General features: G+C 46.3%; 1 protein-coding gene across 5 annotated transcripts in view; it reads right to left on the bottom strand.

Moving 5' to 3' along the window:
• Positions 1-22,154, bottom strand: part of LOC144179609 (sex peptide receptor-like) — a 429,469-nt gene that overhangs the window by 169,494 nt on the left and 237,821 nt on the right. For 4 of the 5 annotated variants that reach the window (XM_077708023.1, XM_077708025.1, XM_077708022.1 and 1 more), the window contains one exon: positions 20,670-20,739. The exons of the other annotated variant lie outside the window; for it this stretch is intronic. The gene's annotated coding sequence lies outside the window, so the exon portion shown is untranslated. The remainder of the gene's footprint in view (positions 1-20,669; positions 20,740-22,154) is intronic. 5 annotated transcript variants of the gene reach the window in all.

The raw sequence follows: 22,154 nt of genomic DNA, 5'->3' as shown, positions 1-22,154 counted from the left end.
TTGCAATGCGTCTCATGGGATGGCGTGTGCCAGGACCACCAATAACCACCAGCCTCGAGGCTATTACTTCAAAACAGGTACGCAATGCGGCGCAAATATATGTATGGTGACGCTTGCAAGAGAGCCAAAGGGCTCGGAGGGCGCTTTTGGGCGCATAGGACGTGGAGTTGGCTGGTCATGAAGCTCTATCATGGGTTCACAGAGCTCATTTTTCTAGCAGCAGTGTTCACACTTGTGTACGGGCTTCTGACGTATGCCTCTAAAAGGAAATACACCCGTAGTTCAGAGAGGTGTATAAGCGCAGGCTCTAACCGACACTTTGCTGTTAAATCTTTACCGACAAGAACTTGCACGAAAGGGATACTTGTTTAATTAATGGAATAGAAACCAGCGGTAAATACCGGGCACAGAAGAAAATGACTGTACAAGCCGGTCCCGCGGTCCCGCCAGCTTGTCCAGTCGTTTTCTTCAGCGTCTGGTGTTTACCGCGGGTTTTTATTCCATTCAAACATGTGCGAACTAGCCCAGTCCAAAGCCTTGTTTAAGTTTTTGAATGGCTCACTGTTGGCACTAAGCGTTCTTTTCTTGTACTGCCGCTCGGGTTTGCATAAAAACCGACAAAGGACGTTCGCATGTTCTGTCTTCGGCATCCACACAATTTTTAATCTGCTGAGCGTGAAGCTGCAATAGGAATGTAATATTCATCATTTTCAGCAGTGGTCTCTCTTTTTCTCACGGCTGTAAAGGCGGCTGGTTATTCGCTTCACGATCTTACGGTGACATGCGGCTTAGAGAAATCACGAGCAGAAAGCTTGATCCCCCTCCTTTAAAAACAATAACGCGTTATTACTCTCCATTCGGCACTAAGTTGGAATTTAGAGGAAGCATCCTTAAGCCCTAACTGTCCCGACACGCTTTACCGCAATGTCCGCTTTACATGTCCACTTTACACGCTTTACCGCTTTACATGTCCGTGCGCTGGAAGATGCATGTCCGAAATTAGTTGATAAGAGCTTGACGACATTTTCAACAACCACGGCTGCGCACTTTATGTTCCCCTAATTGCCCTACGCAGAAAACGTCATTTTTATTTTCGTTCCTTTTGCTTAGTAATTGGGAGAAGCAAATAGGACGATACTGTTCCGGGGGTTGACGAAACGATGGTACGGAAAAACGCTCCGGCGTACACCGCGAACTTCGTTTCCTACAACGATGATGTAACGCTTACCGCTCATACTTGTGAACTTTATAAAAAACCTTAAACTGCTCAGCTGAGCAGAAATCTTCTAATGAAAGTTGCAAAGTTGGTGTTTTGCCATGGCTATGCTATTGGCGACAAATTAGGGAGTGAAGCCCCTTTCGCCGCAATCCGTACATTCTATAGAGGGGAAACAAATCAGACAACACAGGCTTCTTAATTTGCGAATTAGGGCCTCTGGATCTATGAGATTGGACAGGAATATTCGGAATTTCGAAACATTTTTTTTATATACGTTGAATTCAAATCCTTTCTCCAGTTCTACACTGTGACAGCGTACATTTTGGCGTTTTGGTGGATGCAAAACGTCAAATTGTTACGTTGTAATGTCCTTCTGACAGAGCGGCCGCAGTCGGTGATCCTTATCATATCCCGCCGTACTCGCTCACTGGCAAAGGTACTGTACTGCTGAGTTTAATGGCGCGGGTTCCATACCGGCCGTGGTGGTTCTTTTTCAGATAGCGACGAAATGAAAGAACGCCCGGTTATCGACATTTCGGCGAATATTAGGTATAGCGAGGTGGTCAAAATAATCCGCAGCCTTCCTTTACCGCTTGCATCCTAGTCCAGGTGTAGTTGAGATTCGTTAAACCTGGAAAATATAGTTGTTTACCAATATTTACTAAACAAACCACAGCTCCAACGCTCCAACTCCATACAGTATAAACATGACTGTGTAGTAAACAATTCAACGAAGGATTATATTTACATTCACCTGCTCTGTATAACACGGACGAAACGCGCCCTCTCACGCGTGGTCGTGTTAAAATACCATCATTCATATTCACTTACTCCACGCACGAAACAGGACATCTACGTTTCAAAACTAGCTTTTTTTCCTGTGCGAAGCTGTCGCAGCAAGAGTATCCAAACGCGGCCTTCTGCCTTTCGGTCCTCTTATTCTTCTCGTTCAGTCGTTCGAGAGAGAGAGAGAGAGAGAGAGAGAGAGAGAGAGAGAGAAATACGAAGAGCAATTTCCTCCCATTTTTTGTGTCGGTTGCCGTTAGTTGGCGATTCGCACACTCGAAGTTCGTGTGTGGCCATTGCGTAGTCCTTACTGCAATCGAAGCCATTGTTTTTTTTTATAGCACAAGAAGAAGCAGTTGCTTAGGGGATGTGGCAGAAGTTACAGCGCTTAGTGGCCAGCGCGTTAGGTACTCGATCTGTGTTTCGGGAGGTTTTTTGTTCTTGTTGTTCGCCGGCTCTGGTAACTCTACCCTCCTGAATCGGTTTTTGCTGCTTTTACTGGGGTTCAGCCTCACTGTAGTGGTGCCGTCGTCACGTAAATAACTTTGGACATCGATTCGTTGAATGGAGTGCCTGGTAGTCGCCCATCTTTCCAGATTACCTGCTGGCGTGATAGTAATCACCGCGGTTTGTTTACCGCCCTTTGGGTATACCGTGCACCTGACTGTCCCATCCCTCAGGTAATGCGAGAAATATATCCGTCATTGTCCGCCATTTTGTTTATGTTTGCGCGGTTGGACTTCGATCGGCGTCCGTGCGTCGTATCGTGAAAGCACCAGCTCCTTTGTCCGAATGCCCGTGGTCTTGCAGTAGCGCTCCGATGTTAGGCGGATCAGCATCTTGACCTTTATGAGTAGAGATGCTTTGTAAACGGCCGATGCACACTTCCCGATGTGCATAATCGGCGCGTGAAAGGACAACCTAAATAGGCAGAACTTGGTATTTGCAATGTTAGAATTTTTTTATTATTTCTTGCTCACTCCTTTCTGCCCTTTCGGTCAAACGGGAGACTCTGTATCCTTGTCAAGTAAATTACTTTGCTGATTGAGTTGTCGCGCGCGAACGAGTCTGCGTTAAAATGTAAACCGTCCACCTAAGACCGCCCTTGCGCTGCTCTCTTCCTAAGTTTAACTTACGGTATGAATAAAACAGTCATCCTTTCAAAACGGGGTAAGGTTGTGGAATCGATGACCACTGTTCATTATCCATGTGGCTTCACAAAGCCCAACCTTACTTCTTAAAATAAACTCGCTTCCTGAGATTGCGTTATATATACTTTTGTAATTTGCTTGCCCGGTATAACAAAAGATTGCAGGCACTTAAAGCGGGATCTCGCGAAGAGAGTGCAGACGTTTTTTGCGCCTGTTAAACATTACGGGTAGGAGTGCCTTCCAAAAGCCATACAACATTCATAATTACTCCAAACAGAAAAAATCCTTCAATGTATAGTAACGCTTCTTCTCGGGGTGGTTAAACGAAAATGACCTATTGGGTAGTCTTGTGCTTGAATCGCATGTGCCGCAGTTTTAGGAGCAGTAATTTTGTCCTTTTAGCACACATAACACATCGACAAATAAAACGCGTTTCCGTGTTTTATGTCTACTTGTCAACAGGACACCGAAATGCAGCATTCACTTCATCTAGCAACGATCACTGGTTATAGTATTGGAACAACCCTTCAACATACCATTTTTTTATTTCTCAACTAGGAGAAGCGTTTAGAAGCGTGTTTTTACGCTCCTTAGAGGGCTGCTGAAGAGCTTTTTGGAAACAACTTTTTGGGAGCATTATACTTTATAGTTTGATCACCGCTTTCAAAAATCACCTCAAGTGACAATCCCTAGCTTGATTTTTCCCCACACTATCATTTTGATTTTTCCCCACACTTAACTTTGTTTTTCGCGATAGCTTTGATTCTGGACCGCAGTGACGAGCGGCTGCTGCCGCGGCATGAGCGGTTCAAGCGGCTTCGTGGGCCGTACGGGAATGCACAACCGGCGCACGTGCGGGGCGCTTCCGCGCGGAGAACACGCTTCATGCTTCCCAGCTTTCTTGATTTCTTATTAAGGACGCGCGAAATCTACATACTTAGCTAAGCTGTCGTCATAGCCAAAAATGTTGATCGGGAAAACGTGCAAGAAGTTCGCGAAACTCAGAGCGTTGCGGTGTCACATATTTTCTAATCCCCTTATAATAACGGATAAGGAACTATGGCCCCTCCGCATTTGGCGCGCCCGTCGCTTCTCGTGTGAAGCCCAGAGCACCCAACAACATGGCCGGCCCAGACTACTTGTGAGGGAAATGCAGTAGCCATGGGTGCTCGGGTAGAAAATCTCTACTATGTAGGAGTCATTTTAGCGTAGCAGTAAGAACAGTAGCATTGTAGCTGAAAATCTACGCGGAGGAAACTCGAGACAATAAAGATTAATAAAGTGTTGATTACATGCCTGCTTAATTCGGGCCTTCGGCCAGAAAACTGGGACACAGTGAAGCGGCAGCGTACGTCGCTGGCCGGAATTCGAATATGACGTCACTTCCGGTCGCTGCTTTTCACTTCCTCGCCCTTGTTCCGGTGCAGGGGTGAACAGTGGGCGGGGCGTATGATGAACTTTATCATCGAATACCGCTGTCCCCAACATAAAAGTGCCGAAACAAGGTTTACACACACAAGCTGACCAATGTATAAAATTGTACAAAATAGATTTTGACCCGATTTTAAAACTTTAGTAGGACTTCAGAAGGCGCCAAATGCGCTGAGCTATCAGACTTTCTTACAAAGTTCCCAGAAATAGAATTTAAGGGACATATAATTTCTTAATCATCATCTCTACATCAATATTCATGTGTCAATAACAGAACAATGCCGGTTTTTACCTTCAGCTCTGAAGATAAACACAGAAATATGAAAGATCGTCGCCGGTTCTTCACGAAAATCTCAGGGCCTCTAAAGCATACAGTTACGTTACAAACTTTATGCCGGACTATTTACGGGTGCCTATGTACTGCATTGTGTGGGAATCATGGTGGGAATATCGCAGCGATTCCTGAAAGCAGGTTAAATGTTCGCGTTTACTGAAAGCTATTGGGGCAGGGGACAGTGCAGTTCCCCTAAGTTACCAGTTTCATACATATGATTAATCAACCATCGCAGAGACAGTAAACAATCAAAGCTTAGTTTGCGGAACTGGATTTTTAAAGAGAACCTTTCTTGGTCTCACTGATGGCGGTGTCGTAACCAAAAGGTGCTGCGGGAAAGCCAACTTTGCACGATGGGAGGACACATGATGATGATTGGGATGATGATGATAATGAATCAAGAAATAAATGCTTCCCGTGGTCGCAATCAAACCTGAGACCTTCGTGCTATGTATCCAAAGTCTATCCGATCGCGCCATTCGGACACGGTTGACGATAGGTGGGGGGGAGCTCAGCTTACTGGTGAAGGATTCGTTTGCGGTTGTCTGAGTTTTGACTTTGCCTCGCAAATCATTTGCACTTTGATCATTGATGCTTGGACTTTGATTGCACAGGCTTTGAACTTAGCCCTTCGCTGTTTGATATTCGAACGCAAGAAAGCTTGGCATTTCAGCCATCGTCGTCGTTAGACGGAGGATATTTGAAATTTTTTTGGCTCCCCTCGTGTTCATTTTCTGTTGGTATTTACGTCAGTCTGTCGTCACATTTTCGCCCATAGGTTGACGGTGGTGCGCAGAAACATAGAGGATTGTTGCAAAAGGTAACTTTTTCCTTTCCACTTTTAGCAAACAGTGCTTCACTCTGAGGTGGGCGAAATTCAGCGCAACGTGTAGCAATATCAAGGCGATCGCAATATCTTCTGGAACAATTCATGAATGTTTCAGCCAATCAAGAACACACAAAATGAAATACCTTACTTAAACTAAGCAGAAAAACGATGCAGACCAATAACAATTGAAACGTCACATGTAGCCAGGTCAATTCAATGTGCTGCTTATTTCCCATCACGAACGACTCGAATCTATTACTACAGGCACCCTCAATTCCGTTTCCCCCAGCCCTCTCTATATAGCGAATCCTACATGCATTTTTACATATCCTGACGCTCAAACGCACCTGACACTAAGAAGCCGGATGCTAGCGCGAAACACGCACCCCGTAATAACCTGTGTTATACATGCAATTATGGTTTGATTAGCTGCAGCTTGCCATTGTCTTCAAGGTCAGTTTAAATATTCAATGACCTGGCGGAGCGTTCTGCACCACCACTGCCTGCGTCATCCTGGAAGTAATGGCTTCGTGTCTGCCGCCGCAAAGTTCACAAACACGTTTTTCCCCACAGGCCACACATTTTTACATCATAAGGTTATCGCCCGAGACTTCAAAGGAAAGACCCCTTATGTACTTTTTAACTAAGTAAAGCAACACCGAGGCACCAGCGAACTGGAGCAGGGGGGGGAAGGCGGCGTTGCGGGGTTGCGGGAGAGAAAGCGGGGGGCAGCCGTCTGACCTACGGCCTTAGTCCGACCTTGCACAAGCGCCCACGCAGCGGGCACTTCGGAACTTACGCAACTTGCCCAATCTCGCTCCGCCTGCATTCCTCGGTGCGAAGCTGAGGCCGGCGCATTCCGAGCGCTCTTGTCGGTCGCGTGTAATGCAAGTGCCGAAATGACATCTGTGGACGTGCCCAGGATATAGTTCCATAGATTGGAAGATTCGTGAAGCAACGCTCCAGCACCTACTATTGATTCATTTTTACCTCAGCGGGATGACCGCCAACAGGGGGAGTGGAATAAACATTTGGCAATTTTTTTTAACTGGCTTACTTCCTCGCCTAGGCCACCTGAGCAGAGCCTCTATACCGCAAATGTCCTAAGCACCCGGGCAAAGTTCGTCATTCGCGATATTGTAATTGCGTGGGCTGAAGCTTTACCAGCTTTTGTGAAACGTGCTGAAATCAGTGGGTTATTCTTGTATGCCCTTCCATTAGTTTCGAAACCGTGCTTAGGAACGCTTATTATTGTGACGATGAAATGTAGGTCACTGACCAAGTCAAAAAACCCGTTTGACGTTTCGGGTACCACTACGGGTACCCTACGGCTATCACGCCACAATGAGCATGTGCCGTGTAAAACACAGCTATATATTGGGAATTCGCATTTTTTTACTTGGTCAGTGAGCTACATTTCATTATCGCAATAATGTTGTTACCCGACCAGACGGTATTCCGTCAAACACTGGACTATAGTAGTGCTTATGTAACCTAAGGAAGCCTTTCCAAAAGAAGCGCTTTTCAGCACCTTCAAAATTCCACATTAGGGCCAAATAATAACACAACCTGAAGTGTTCCCTCAGAATTTTTTTTTTCAATATAGATCCTTGTTTTACGCTAAAACGGCCGCCCAAAAGTTACGAAAAGCGCGGGCTTTCTTTTTTTGCGTAAAGAAATTTAGGACAATTTTGTCTATTATGAACGTATTTTATTACTGGAAAACGTCCCCACTCGCTTAATGAATGTCCAAGGAATCTCCTCAACAAACTTTTTGGCCCATTGACGTCGCACTATATGACATAGAATAAGAAAACGCGAAATTATTTTTTATGGTATATTCGGCCAGTGTTCTAGCACTTCACATGCAAAAGTTCCCCTCCTGCTTTGGAATAACTATAGGCTTAGTAGCGCAAAGCAAAAATTGCAATTCCGTATGCTTTTTCGCATCGGAGTTATGAAATCTAAAAAGCAATAAAGAATGCCCGAAAGCCCACTTTTGCCTCAAAGCATCCCACGAATCAATCCATGGGGTCCAAATTACTTCGGCAAAAGGACTAGAAAGAAACCCCCGAAGAATAAGAAACGTCCGATAATTTCACAAGCCATTATAGAGGAAACTTCCGATCGACCTGTCATTATAAAAGAAGGGTCGTCCTGATAAAACGTTACTCTCCAGAGCCCACCGTAGATAAATCGAAGAAATTCCCGAGGAAAAAGTTGAAACACAAATGAAAGCGAAAGCGGACGGAAGACGAGCAGTCGGTGCTTCTTATATAAGTTACGGACGAACGTGACGGGAACGAGACAGACAAAAATGGGCGACACGGCCGATCAATGCGCGGCAGCCCGAGACTCGACGGTTCAACAGTTCTTGCGGCACGAGGCGGTGAGAGAGAGAGAGAGAGAGAGAGAGAGGGGTGTTTTGTTCGACCTGGGTTCGGGATCAGTCCGCGACCTCAGCGTCTGCAGCGGACTGGACGACTTGGAATTCCCGTCACGCGCGCTCTCCGGGCATTTCGCCTTCACTGTTACGAGGGCGCACGTGCCGCTTATGTTGCCGGTTGGATTTAAAAAGAACTTTTCGCGCGCTTTTGCCCACCGCGTGTTTTGTGAAATGAGAAACGATAATGGTTATAAAGACGCGAAAGCATGTTGAAAGAACATTTATAATTGGGGATTTTTTTTTTCTGTGAATTTGCCGTCCATCCCTTCCGCAATAAAGCTCAATATCTGGAAAAATCGTCGGCGTTGAAACTGTAGCTAAGCCTGAAATACGTGACAGCGATAGTAGTTTCTTGAGTGCAAAGCCTTTTTTTTTTAATCTATCGTGCAGAAAAAAAAACTGACGCTGCCAAATAAGGACTTGTCCTGTTTTTTGTGTATTCTCGAGTATTAGCAGATTCTGACACGCCAATGATTAAACGAACTTCCCGAAGCAAGCATTTGTGCCACGTGGTCAATTTGACGGAATTGTTTCGAGTAGTGCCCATGCTTTAAATAGTCTAAAAGTCTTTTAGTACTTTGGCAAGGTGCAAGCATGCGATTGTTGCTATTCCATACTGAACTTGTATTTGGGCAAAAAGACGCCTGTTTCATTTTTGCGCAAGTGAGTTTTTAATCGCGCACGTGTGTTTCAATGTTTCAAGGGCACGTGTGCGCTTTGCATCGCGTGTTCTCTTGTGTTGTCGTTGTCTTTTTCCGCAAGTGAACGTTCAGTTTTCCAATTCTCTCGCCTCTCATTTGTACGTTATTTGTATAACAGCCCCGCACTTTAAACGTGAATATATCCAAATGAGCTTTCGTATTATCATACGACATAGAACACCTCAAAACAAACGACCGTGTTGACACAGTGCCAACGCCTGACTTTAAACATGTATTTTAAAAAATAAATATCTGTATTAGTACACAACACACAGTCAGTCCGAAAAAATCCCTGATGATGACACAGTGACCCGCAAACACACACCATCTCTACAATATTCAATATGATGATCAATTCGCTTTTTTTTGTCACGGTATGGAAGCTTATCAATTTCCCCTTCAAACCACTGTTACGTTTCAACAGCGGAGCTTTTTTGTGCTTTTTGTTTCGCCGTGGATTGTTACTAGAAAACTTAGCCAAGCCGAGCGCAAGTGAGCGCGCCCCTCGTGAGGAGCGCGCAGCGTCTGCCAGGCTTGCGCCACGTGAGGAGCTCGCAAAATATATATATTGTTGCGTCCCGATAGACGCAGGCAAAATAGGCTGCACGGTGTTGCACCGATTTATTAGGGGCAGGGCGCCTAAAATGGGAAGGCGAGAGAGCACGTCAAGTCTCAGCAAAAATGGCTGACCGAGAGAAGCGCGCGGGGGGGCCCGGGCCACGCGTTTGTGTCGTCGTCTTCGTACTAGATGGCTATCCTAGAAACACGGCACGTATCCATCACTTGGAGATTGTACCAAGTGCAATGACCCTTACATGCCTTAAACAGGGGATTGCCCTTCTTAACACACAATCCACGCGACAATATAATACCGAGCACACGTGAGGGGCGCACGGCGTCGGCCAGATCGACCTTCGAGAAGACTCGGCCCAGAGTTCGTGGCTTGATCTCTGGCGTGCTGTTCTCCTGGCCAGTTCACTTGCGTTCGCGCCTGAAGTGGGGAGCACAGACGTCGAGTTCGCGGATCCAGTATCCGCAGGTGCTAACGGGTTCCACATTGGAGGAGATGTGAAAGGCTGCAAGCAAAACGATCCGGCCTGCCAGTAATAGAGAATTTTCAGCGGCAAGCTGTAAAATCCATGCGAGGTGCAACAGAGGGGTCACCGCCATCACTGCTGTTTCTTCAGCCTTGCACTACTAGTGCAAGCTAAGCTGTTTTCTGTTAACGAAAAACCAAAACAAATAATCAGCCACCACTTCGTGTGCAGTTGAAATTGCGCAGAGTAGCGGGGGGGGGGGGGAGAAGTTTTATGTCCTGGGTACCCTGAATGTCCTTTAATCCGTTTTTGCCCATCTAAAACCCATGGACTATTCACAACAAGCATAGCAGATAATTTGGAGCGTCCTTGCTTTTTTGCCGATGAATTTACAACCTAATGAAAGTGACCTCCAAAAAAAAACATTTTTGCGCTTGTACTCGTAAGCTCGCCACTGAAAATATTATATTTGAAGAGTTGGACGATATTACAGTTTTTTTTTCTTCGGCCTAGATTGTAAAACTGGAGAGTCTGAGACCATTTACGGTTGGGTGGTTGGGTACCCATAAAAATGATGGGTGTAACGCTAAGACGAGACCAAACGCAAAACAAACAACATTGAGTTGGGTATCAGGGGTGCCGTTTATTGGCGCACTTCCTTATCCAGTATTCGCCCTGCTTTCGCGTTAACTCCGCAATGGTCAATCGACCAGATTTAGGGGAAATCCCCAAGGTGGAGTACGTTTCTACGAAGGAAAGTTTGACATCCACCTGAACGCAGCCATACCGCTACAATGGTGGAGCGACTGCTCCGGTTCGGACGAGGTGGTCCGAAGAACAGTCGTCTACCCGCTACCATAGAACACCGATCCAGAACGGGACGGCGACAGACGGGCAGCGCGCGCGCTAGCGCTCGCTCGTCAACATCGAGAGGACGACGGTGCAGTCTTCGTGGATGCCGCGAGGTATCCGGGGAGGAGCGACGCCTTCGTGACGGTGGCAGTTCGAGCAACCACCGGGGAACTCCTAACGGCGAGCACCGTGCGTGCCCGAACGGCCGGCCAGGCGGAGGAGATGGCGATCGCCTCGGCCATGAGCCTACCGGGCACGCGCACGGTGCTAAGCGACTCCAAGTCGGCGATCCGAAACTTCGCCCGAGGAATAGTCTGGCGGGGCACCGAGCGGCTAGTAAGATCCTCCGAGGTCTCGCGGGCTGCTCGGGAGACCGTACCCAGACTCATCACTCTCAAGTGGTTCCCGGCCCACGCGGGCAGGGAGCTAACACCGAACATCGTGAACCGCAACGAGGAGGCGGACGCTGCGGCTCGTGGTCTCACCACGTGCCGGGTCGCGGCCGACCGCCACCTCGGGGCCTGAGGGGAAGATCAAGACTTCGCGGAGCCCCTCACCGACTACGGCGAGATCCTGGCCTGGCACCGCGAAGCCAGTAGAACCTTCCCGCCTCCGCACCAAGAACTGTCTCGAGCGGAGGCGGTGAGGCTTCGACAACTGCAGGTGGAGTGTGTGCTGACGCCGACCCTGGCCCGGCACATGTGCCCGGACCTTTACGAGGACACTATGGGTAGTGTGAGCAAGCGAGAACCGGCCACCCTCCAGCACATCATGTGGGGGGGGGGGGGTGCGAAAGTGTGGTGCGCGTGGGGATGTGCAGTGCTCGAGAGACACGTATCCCGAGGAAGTGCGCGTGTATGTGTGTTCTAGTGAACTCAAACATCAACGGAAGGCCATCCAGCGGCTCGAAGAAGCCCTGGCGAAGCAGCGGAGAAAGGGACCCGACGCCCCGACCGCCAACGGCAGAGATGCCAGAGGCAGTGATGGGAGCGGAGGGATCCGAGTATCAGCAGCCTAGCCGGGGCACGAATCTTCGAGATCTAGGCCTATAGATCTATAGACCATTACCATAGTCTATAGATAGGGAGTATCCGCGCGATGCGTGACCGGGGACCTCCCGCACGCCGGATGTTTTTCTATAAAGGCTTTTCTCTCTCTCTCTCTCTCTCTCTCCGGTTAAGCGGTGGTCCCGGGTTCGAATCCTGGGCCAGGATGAATTTTTTTTAACTGCGAAGTTTCTGAGGAAGCTGTATAGCTTTCCTTTGTAGCCGTATGGCTGCATTCAGGTGGATGTCAAACTTTCCTTCGCAAAAACGTTCATACGTTCGTACTTGTGGTGCGTTTGTTTTGCTTTGACTGATAATAATTGCTAAAATGACTAGTACTAATAAAGATATCACGTGGACGCTTATCGTACAAAGTATTTTTTCACCTATACTTCCAAATTCGGTTTCTCGCATTTATCTTCGCACTGAATTCTTTCAGCATTTCCTCTGGGATGTCGAGCCCTGCATGTAGGACCTATTTTTTACTGTGTGGCGTTCGACGTACAGCAAACGGTACATGTATGTGTAATAACATACTATTGAAATGATTAATAAAATGTTTGTAAGTGAAACAATACCGCGGGACATGCTACTCGCATTGCGGTTGCTACATCCTAGTGCAGTGGCCGATATTCTTCTACCTACGAGAGCAAACAAATTTCATTTTTGGTCCCTGCAGTAGGCTTTGATAACGGTGCAAAGGAAATAATGCCTTTCTTGCAAGCATCTAAAAAACATAGCCCATGTTCACATTTTACTGCTGACGTTTGCAAATTTTGCCGTCCTAGCAATAGTTTCTACGCAATCGGAAGCTCTTGGGTAAAACACGACGTAGCCACTGCAAAATGACCTGTTTTTAGCTAGTGACGAGAGTTGCCATCCCGTAAAACTCTGTGGGTCCAATGTTGGTCCCAAAGAAAGGCCGGCCGCAAGCAAAGGTTGCATTCATTGTAGTCCCTAAGTGCCATCCGCAATCATTCTAATCTACCAGAAGTAAACGGCCTCAGTTCTTTTGCTTAAATTAAGTTTAAAATAACAACACCACATAGATGCCTTAGCATTATATGTATTGTCCTCACTAAGCGCCTACAGTAGCGTACGCCTCGCAGAAAAGCATTGCTGGATGAAGCCTTCCCGAAAATAAATAAATAAATAAATAAATAAATAAATAAATAAATAAATAAATAAAAAAAATTCCGAGGGGAGCGGACTGTGTACTGATCCTCTCAACAGAAACTCTTATTGCAGTTCCTTGTTTTATTAACGACAACAATGTCGTTCACATTCTCCAAATCAGTTGCGTCTTACCCAACCATATACGCTATTTATAGTACGAATCCTATACAAACCCTTCGAACAATCGGCCCCACTCAGCATACTGATCTTAAGACCGACGATGCAGTCATTGCGACAAGGTCCCCTGTTGTACCCGCCATGTCGCAAATTCATACTAATATAAAGATAGGTGGCCTGAACGAGCGTTCTGAATACAGCTTCTCCTGCTATCCGAGCGCACAAACTGCGACAGAAATTTAATTAGCTCGGGTAGGGTACGTGTGAGTAGTTCTATTCCCTGGGTTCTTAGAAACTGAACTGCCATGAAAGCGAAGTGCCGAAGCTTTCGAGAGAATCCCCACAATACGCACACGTAACGCCTCAATCTGTCATTTGCAATTCAATACGAGTTTGCTCAAGACGGTAGAGCTCGGCCGTAGCACTATTCCCGGTAGAACTCTATGCAAGCATCCGAGCTTGTCGAATTTGATGTCTTCTTCATTTCAGACTCTTTTTTTTTCAAGTAGCGTCAGTTAAACAAATTCGCATAAATGATTACCGTGAAACTAGACAAGTTTCGACTCGGAGCCTGGTTACAAACGGACCGCCAGTGTTGGGTGTTTGCTGTGGGCGGACTAGTTGGGAAAGCAAGTTGGCTTAACTACAACTAGACCCCTTTTCACCAGCTACGAGTCTCCAGGATGTGTTGACACAGCCGCCGTCCACCAAATGGTGCCCGGCGGGAGTTTGGAGAAGGCGCTGCTGCACTCGTAGAGTGAGGTCACTGCCGAATGCAAACAAAACGACAGCTGTACGACTAATCACTGTAGGGTTGACAGCCACGGCGAAGAAGCGTGATTGGGAACTGGAGCAGTTGTTCGCTGAGAGATCACACTACACCGCGCACCTTCTCAAATCAAATCAAATCAAATCAAATCAAATCAAATCGTATTTACTTTCCGTTATACATGGATACAGGGAAGGAACAGCCGCAGAAAACGGCACGGTGATGCTTGGAGGGGCAGCAGGCCCCATTCGTGTTGTGGCAACGAAGTACAAAGGAGCAGACAACACAAAAGCAGAGAAAAAGGAATCTTGATTACGCTTCAAGGAAACAAAACACGAGGGACAAACAGTTATTTTTAAAAGGGTAGCATCACCATCAAAACGAAGAATAAGCGGTTGTAGCAAAAGCGATACAGGTATTACCAGCAGCGAAATACAACGGGTTTATTACAGGCGCTAGAAATTATATTATTCTAATTGTAGTTCGGACAGTTTACTGATCTCGACTGACTTAAAGCTGTTTACTACTTCGGGCAAGGTGAATCTTAAAGGAGCCACGAAGAGAAAACAGAAGTTTGGTTCATTCAAAACATCACCTCGTTAGAATCATACTGACACCACTTTTAATGTAAACTACGCTCAAATGAGCTACATAATTAAGAAAAAAAGGAATGGCCAGGTGAACCACTAGCTCATTTCCCGCAACAGAACCTATGATGTCGTACCAGACAGCTCTGCAATTGGCGGAGGGCGGCAAAGCATGCGCAAAATAGGTAGAGCTTATAAGCTTGCCGAACTATCTATTTGGGCGCATATTTAGCGAAAATTCTTTGAAAGCCCTAGGAATGGTGGGACAAACAGTGGAAGTTACGACAGCACACGTAAGCATACAAGTACCGATGCGTACTGCTGTTGGTACTGCGCACACTATGCTTGGTTTAGCTGCACAGGACTGCGGGGCTTTGGGGTCGTTTCAGACGACACTGGCCAATTGACGCAAGCGACGATGTCTTACGCGACCTTATTTGTCGAGCGAGCACCATGTTTCTCGAAACGATTTCACGAAACGAATACGTTCACAAACAAACCAAAGGCAAAAAACGGCGCACCACGGTGTGGTGGTGAGATCTACTTTAACTAACGGTAGACAAGGCCCTGTGATGTCATTGCAGACCACGAAAACGCACGATTTAGCGGGAAAATCAAAATTTTACCTTAAGTTAAATTATTTCTCGGGGAATAAAGCATCGTTTGCGTTCGGACGAGCTCTGCGGGCACTATAAAACACGAAATCTTTCGACTAACACAAACTTGTCTTTTGTCTTCATGGCTCCTTTAAGGATTCACGGCCGTAAATATTTGGTGGTGTAGGAGAGTGCCCTGTTTATACAGTTTTGAATATGCGTGTAAATGAGCGTTTTTTTTTTAAAAACGACTCCATTTTCGTTGACTTTATTAACAGAAATGCGGTTCACGTTCCTTTTTAACAGCGAAGCTGTCCAGCAAATCCATCATTTTTTTTTCGTTTCGGCAGTTAAAATACCAAGAAATTGTCGAGCGTGCGCACGTGAACGCGAGCCTTTCGGCGACCACCCGGCAGTTGACAACACCGAATAAATGCTTGGCGTTCGTGTGCGCGTGCCTCCCAACGACCACCAAGCGTCCCCTACGCGCGTTCGTCCAGCCAAGCACACCCACTTAGGGAGATTAGGCAAGACTGCGACGAACGCTCAGCAGTTAAAAAGAACCCATAAAGCGCCGAGCGTTCGTGTGTGCGTGACGAGTAAGGCTCCAACGTTCGCCGTAATCGTGGCAACGCTTGCTCGGAACGAGACAGACACGCCACAGAGTACGCCCCTCCAAATTGATGTCCAATGATTCATACTTCCGAAAAAATTCAAATGGAGTAAAGGTCGTTGCGGCAGCGACAAAGAAGCAAATCGGGTGCAGTCATGGACTTTAACGTCCGTGATGGTCGTGAACTTTGCGTGCAGCTTCGATTACTTCAAGTCTTACGTGTTAGTGTGAGCTTCCTTCATCTAGCACAAGTCCGTTCTTATTTGCGTATAAAAAAAATGTCAACACGTTGTATGCATCGCACTTCTGGTTGCTACGTTTCTCTCCTGAGTAAATCTCTAAATACGTCCCGTTGTAGTTTATTGTGACGAACCCATGGCAGTATTACTCTATGCGGAAGAAGCCCGTTCAGAAACCGGACACATGCAAAATTCAGCATAGGGGGCCCTGTCACAACACACCCCAAACATATTGTTATTAATGTTCCTTTTCATGTACTGTTTTTAGCTTCTAATAAGTTACGTAGTATCTGCCCAGCGTGCAAAAAAGGTAAAGAACCGTCAGGGGGCCTGCGCTCTGAACCATTTGAAGGAGTTGCCCTCGTGTGGGACGTGGGTTACTGTTACCAGAAATGTTACCAGAAGGAGAGGCATAACTGTCAAAACAGTTCGAGGAGCCCTGACCTCCTGCAACATGGGCGGCATACAAAGCACGCGGCAAAAGAAGAAACAAATGGTTAGGGACAGACGTTGCGAATAGACATTGTCGCTTGAGAAGATTTATAATTGAGACACAACAAAAACAGAAGTAGCCATATCACAGCAATATACACACATTAGGCGGACTTATTTCGCTGGTGTGCAAAGTCTGTCGAAATTAAAGTACGGTTATTCTGCGATTTAAAGCAGCAGGCAATTAAACTTTACCATTTCATTTCCATAATTTGTTCTGCATTAATCGACATGCCGCACTTCAGGTATATGATCCCGCTTTCCTGTGGCAAATTCTACGTAGGAAAGACGGGGCGTTCTTAAACACCAGGCACTACTCAAAAGAGAAACGTCGCCTTAGCTCTCTATCCTTTACTGCCGCGTTTGTCGTCCTGGATATCTCCCTTTGTTTGAGCGCACAACCGTTTTATTTTGACGTGTAACGCAGGATACAAAAGAATTTGTTGAAAACCACGATATTTTAAAAGGCACTCCTTAATGCATCTGCCACCCATCTATTGACGTGCTCAGCCGACAAATTGCACCTTTAGATTCGGCGTAAGCGTCATATCGATGTTGTCCAGGGCACGCCTGTTGGGGGCTTGCCCGAAGCGCTATATGTGATGCTGTCATCTCATGCTGTCTTTTTTTCCGTGGTTTTGATGTTACAAAAATTGTTACATTTGATTTCCGTATGTGCGGCCGAGTGCGCCGAAAATTGTGACGAATGTAGGGAGTGTCGATTGGACCGCTAAGGTAAATATACTCATGATATGTTTAATAAAAAAAACAGTTGCGATTCAGCGCTTGTTGCGTCTTCTGTTCTCGTTCTGTCCAATTCTGCGCTCTTGTTTTTATGTTGGACTATATCCAACTAGGCCGACTTTCAACCTTTTGCACAATCTTATTGTTTTAGAATGCTTTTTTTCAGCATTATTTATTTCGCCCTTGCCTAAAGACACCTCCAAAGTGCCTAGAACTTGTTCAGACACTCGGAGAGCCCGTTTCTGCGCACCGTAAAATCCTACCCAAAACCGCGGCATTAGTTTCTGAAGAGCCCTACAAAAAAAAAAAAAAACGAACAAATACAAAGGATTCACCGAGAGCGCCAATATTTCTGAAATCAATTCACTGCAAAAGCCCTACAGGAGGAACACCGATCCACGCCTATGGTCGCGCACGCAGTCAATAGTAACGTCTTACTCGAAATCGTATCGAGCGATAGCGAGGCAGAAGGCAAGGGGAGGGGAAATGCGGGAACACTCAGGGCCAAGAAAGATCAAAGACACAACCGAAAGGGGGGGAAAGGCGGGTGCAAGGCAGTAAGCGCTGAGGGTGAAGGCTGCTGAGCCCCGGTGCACTTGAGCCAGTCGCAGAGATCGATTAGATTGGAGAGGGTTACGGATAACCTGACTTCGGTCTGAAGCAGTTCAGGCTAGCCATAGCCCAAGTCAATCCACCCGATGGATTTGTCTCGACGGCTGCTCCGTCCATCACTGCACGCCGATGCTTGGAGAAGGACGGGGGCGAGCGCGGGTAGATCGCGGTGGGATGCGACGGGAATCAAGGGAACGGGAGCAGTAGCAGCGAAGCAAGTTCTTGGGCTTTGCCAACGTAATCTCGCATGGATTGTCTCTCATCCTTTCGCCCGGCACAAATCCCCTTTCGAGGCACCTGAGCAAGTTATACCAATATAAAACTATGGCGAATATAGTTGCTGCGAAGAGGCTTACTAGAGCTGTACGTCTGGGCGCATGGCCCAACTACAGTTTGCAGCGAGGAGCATCCAGACTTCGTTTTGTTTGCCTCCCCACTCATTGGAGCCATTTGTTTCCCAAAGTGATCCACTGGGGTGCTTAGTTCTTGCTGCACGTGAAATTAAAGTAGATTTTTAACAATTTACGGATTCGACTCCAATAAGGATGCTTCGGGAAAACCATGATTCAAAGCAAAACGCAATGGCAAGAAGAGATCCCAGAATTTCAACTGCACATTCCGTCGTCCGCTCGAATCACCAGGTCACGCTCACCAACCTCCGGTGCACTTTTGGATTCTTCGAAATAGTAGCATAATACAAAAAGTTCAACGTTGCTACGGTATCAGCATTCAAAAAGCACCAAGGGGCCGTGCCAGCAGCTTATCCAGTATTGCCACGCAATTAATTCTACTCCCTGCCTTCCATAACTGCCCAGACCTACTCAGAACTTTTACATCTTCTAATCCCAACCACCCACCCTTATCTCGTAACTAATTTAGGTTTATGGTGTTTTACTAAGTTTTTTTTATTCGACCGCTAGCTGATATAAGATAACATTTGTTTTTTTAGGTCTCTATACATGAATACGTCCAGCCCAACGCACGTTGAATACAAGTGAGTCCGTAAAGAACAGTAACACGGAAGCGCACCCGAAGAAGTTCTCGCATTTTCTCCCTGTTTTTTTCTTGCCGGATATCAAACCTTCTCCAATGCAGTGGAGTCGAAGGCGAATACAATCGAATTTTCTGGGTTATTGCTAATAGTGAGCCGCTTATACCTGCTCACTTTGTGTGCATTGTGTATGTCGAACTATTTTTGTTTCTGCTTAAGTTCGATGCATCAGTGTTCGTCAATATGTTTGTGGGTACTTTTGCGACACTTATTTTCTAATGTCCTCTGAACTTTGTGTAAGTCAATTATAGGTCGACTTGTTTTTACTAAACAATTTGCCGGAAAATCACCCCTGACCAAATATACCTGTGATTACCTTAATATTAGTTGTCATCTAGTAACCAGGCAGTCCGTCGGGCGCCTTTAAACCGCAAAGGCAGCATTGCCACCGACATCAATCAGCCGCGCCACCATTTTTGTATTGTTTCTGTTCTCGCTGTCAGTGAGCGCGTGCCTGCCACTTTCTTGTTGTTCAGGCCCATTTCTAGTTCAGGCCCATGGCGCCAGATCCTCAAGGCATTTAAAAAAACGTTCAGTATGCCCAAGCCTACTCCAACATTTCCGACAAGCACTTCGATGTCACCAAAAAAGAGTGCAACTTCATGGCGAAATCTGAAGGGTTTAGTAAAAGCTTATTTCAACGCGCACAAAACCTTATTTCGTATGTTTCGTAGATTCGGAGCGGTTGTGCACCTGGAACTGAAGGATAAGATGGCGACTTTTGTCCGCGAGCATCGCGCGATGTTTTTATGAATGGAAGACCGGCGACAACCCTAAGACGACTGCTGGTTGCCTGCAAGATCGACTCTCCCGATGGTCTGCAAATCGGTATCCCATGCTTGGTGCTTGCTCCCTGATGAAATTATCTTTTGAGTGCTTAACAAGTGTTCCATAAGCAATTACTTGGAATGTACTGATTACGACTTGCTCTATGTAAGGAAACCAGACCGAAGCAGTCGCCAAACGAGATACGGGCAGCCATAATGACTAACCTTAGTAAAAATCAGTGCTTTTAGCACGATAAAACGATGTTGCTTGAATTATTTTCCCTCTTTTATGGTCGCAAGGTAATAGGGTCAACCTATATCCCTTCACCTGCATTCCCATTTACATGGTATTCTAGTCCAACAAGCCCTTAGCGCTGGAACCTACGCTACGTAGTCTAGAGAGACTAACATCATTTCCCACAAATCTACAATTGAAAGTAGTTTTCGAGATATACTAAGTGAAACAATTCCTAACTAAGACAATAGAATGTTCACTTACTCGTTAAAAGGCTCCTAAGCTTGGCACTTTTATTACCGGCCGTACTCAATACGTCAATTTTCGCAAATAATTAAATTGGAAAAGTAAAACTAGCCTGCTAACCGTCTGGTCTGGTAACCTGGTAACCGTATTGGTAACATGGCCTGGTAACCGTCTGGCCTGGCAACTGTCTACACATCCCACGCCAGATCAGAAGAACTTCAATGTTGCCAGCACAGGTGAAACACAATCTTTAAGGTAGAGAATATAAGAATCACCCTATGATGAGAGGATTGAATACTAAACGTATAATATCGAACAATGGAGGTCTAATAAAAACGTGGGCTAGGATGATCAGCTTATTCTCTCGAAACGTAGATATGTTCTGGAGCCGGAAGGCAATATGGCTCCGAAACCGCCGGAGATGGAATCGTTCTCCACCATAACACAAGCCCAGGGAAAGGCATAACCTGGGAGCTTAGGGACTAGTTTACTCATTATAATCTAATCCTTATTGCTCAGAGGTGGGGTTAGGTTTCGGAACAACTGGCGAGCATGCGGAAATGACGCACGCAAGAAATAATGTGTGCACATACTTTCCCAAAGTAGACGTTTCAGGTCAGCCTTGGTAGATGCTGATAGGCATGTAGAGGTAGCTCACAGCTCCTGAAACAAAATAAAGAACGAGAGTAAAACACCTCCCTTTTAGTGGCAGCCCAAAGAAAAAATGGCAGCAAATTTAGTGTGACCGAGAGGTTACGATCAAATGCTATCAACAATTCAAGGTTCCCCGAGTACACGACAGCCCCAATATTCTATGAACTACTGGGTGATAATTTATTGAATAGATGCTCCAAACCAAAGTTTCAGCTCATCATTCGTCAATTCTCGTGCGGTGTTCTTTAGTGGAGCATGGCATCACCCATGTTTCGAGCTCGCTACCTTCTTCCACCTGCGTAAATTTTGCCTCCTGTAAGATAAAAACCTAAGATCTCTGTTTTAAGCAGGTCTGTTTCGAGGCATTAAAAATCATTGGTACGAAGTAAACTCTGCCGCAGCTGGTGCGAGCCAGGATTGCGCAAAAATTGGCAGTGGTTCAGGGGGGTTGAGGAAGGTTCTGTGAAAGGGGGGCGCAGCTCGCGCCCGGAAAGAGAAAAATCAGCGCCAAAGTATAGGCTTCGGAAAGTGCTGTCCTAGAGATGGTCAAGTGGTGAGAGGCGCGGTCGCAAAGTTCATCAGAAAGTTCAACACCACATCAGCGAAAGACTCCTGGCAATGGCGAGCAAATAGAACGAGATTGAAAGGACGCTGCTCAGGCGGCTGGTCAACTAGTGAAAGCCACGGCAACAGAGGTCATTAGCAGATCAAAAGAAGGTCCAACTACGTTTTCGCCTTGATATTCGCCTTCAACTAGGCTTTCGCCTTCGCTGCTTATAGCAATCTTGATTCCGCTAATTGCACGACAAGGCGGCCACCAGCCTTGTACTTCTCAATGTTAGCCTGCCACGGTAGAAGCACACAAGACTTTAAACCGTACGGAGAAACAAGAAGGCACTAAAAGTGTAACAATTAAACTGTATCTTTTCGTCCCTGGTAAAGTACCTCGTGCAAGCGTTTGTCTACATTTAGGCGGCAATACTCATTTATACCTCTGACTTCTAGCACTTCATGTTGTTATGATTTGTTGTTTGTAAAGCTGATACCTAAAACACAGACATGTCATGTTCTCTTTTGAAAAATCAGCACCGTGTCTGCCTGCTTCAGTTTCAGTTCAGTTCAGTTCAGTTTCATTTTATTAGACAAACATAGTAAATAACATAACGTGAGTATACAGGCTACAATGTGAACTAAATTTTATGTTGTTCAGCCTCAATTGATTTGTGACCCCCTCTCCTTTCTTTTCCTGCCCACCCCTCACGCGCTTCGCCTCCCATCTCGCTCCTCGCAAGCGCGACGTATCTTTTGCTAACTCAATTCAGTTTTCCTGGATTCATACTGCTCGCGTACCATCTGCCGGGGCCCTTTGTTACTGTCGGTCTTGGAGCGCATCGAGCTCGCGCGCAAGCTCATTTCTTTAGTTT

The sequence above is a fragment of the Haemaphysalis longicornis genome, unplaced genomic scaffold (genome assembly GCF_048455015.1).
Source record: "Haemaphysalis longicornis isolate Haplotype H1 unplaced genomic scaffold, Haemaphysalis longicornis Haplotype H1 scaffold_4, whole genome shotgun sequence".
Lineage (NCBI taxonomy): Eukaryota > Metazoa > Arthropoda > Arachnida > Ixodida > Ixodidae > Haemaphysalis > Haemaphysalis longicornis.
This window is presented reverse-complemented; position numbering and strand designations above follow the sequence as displayed.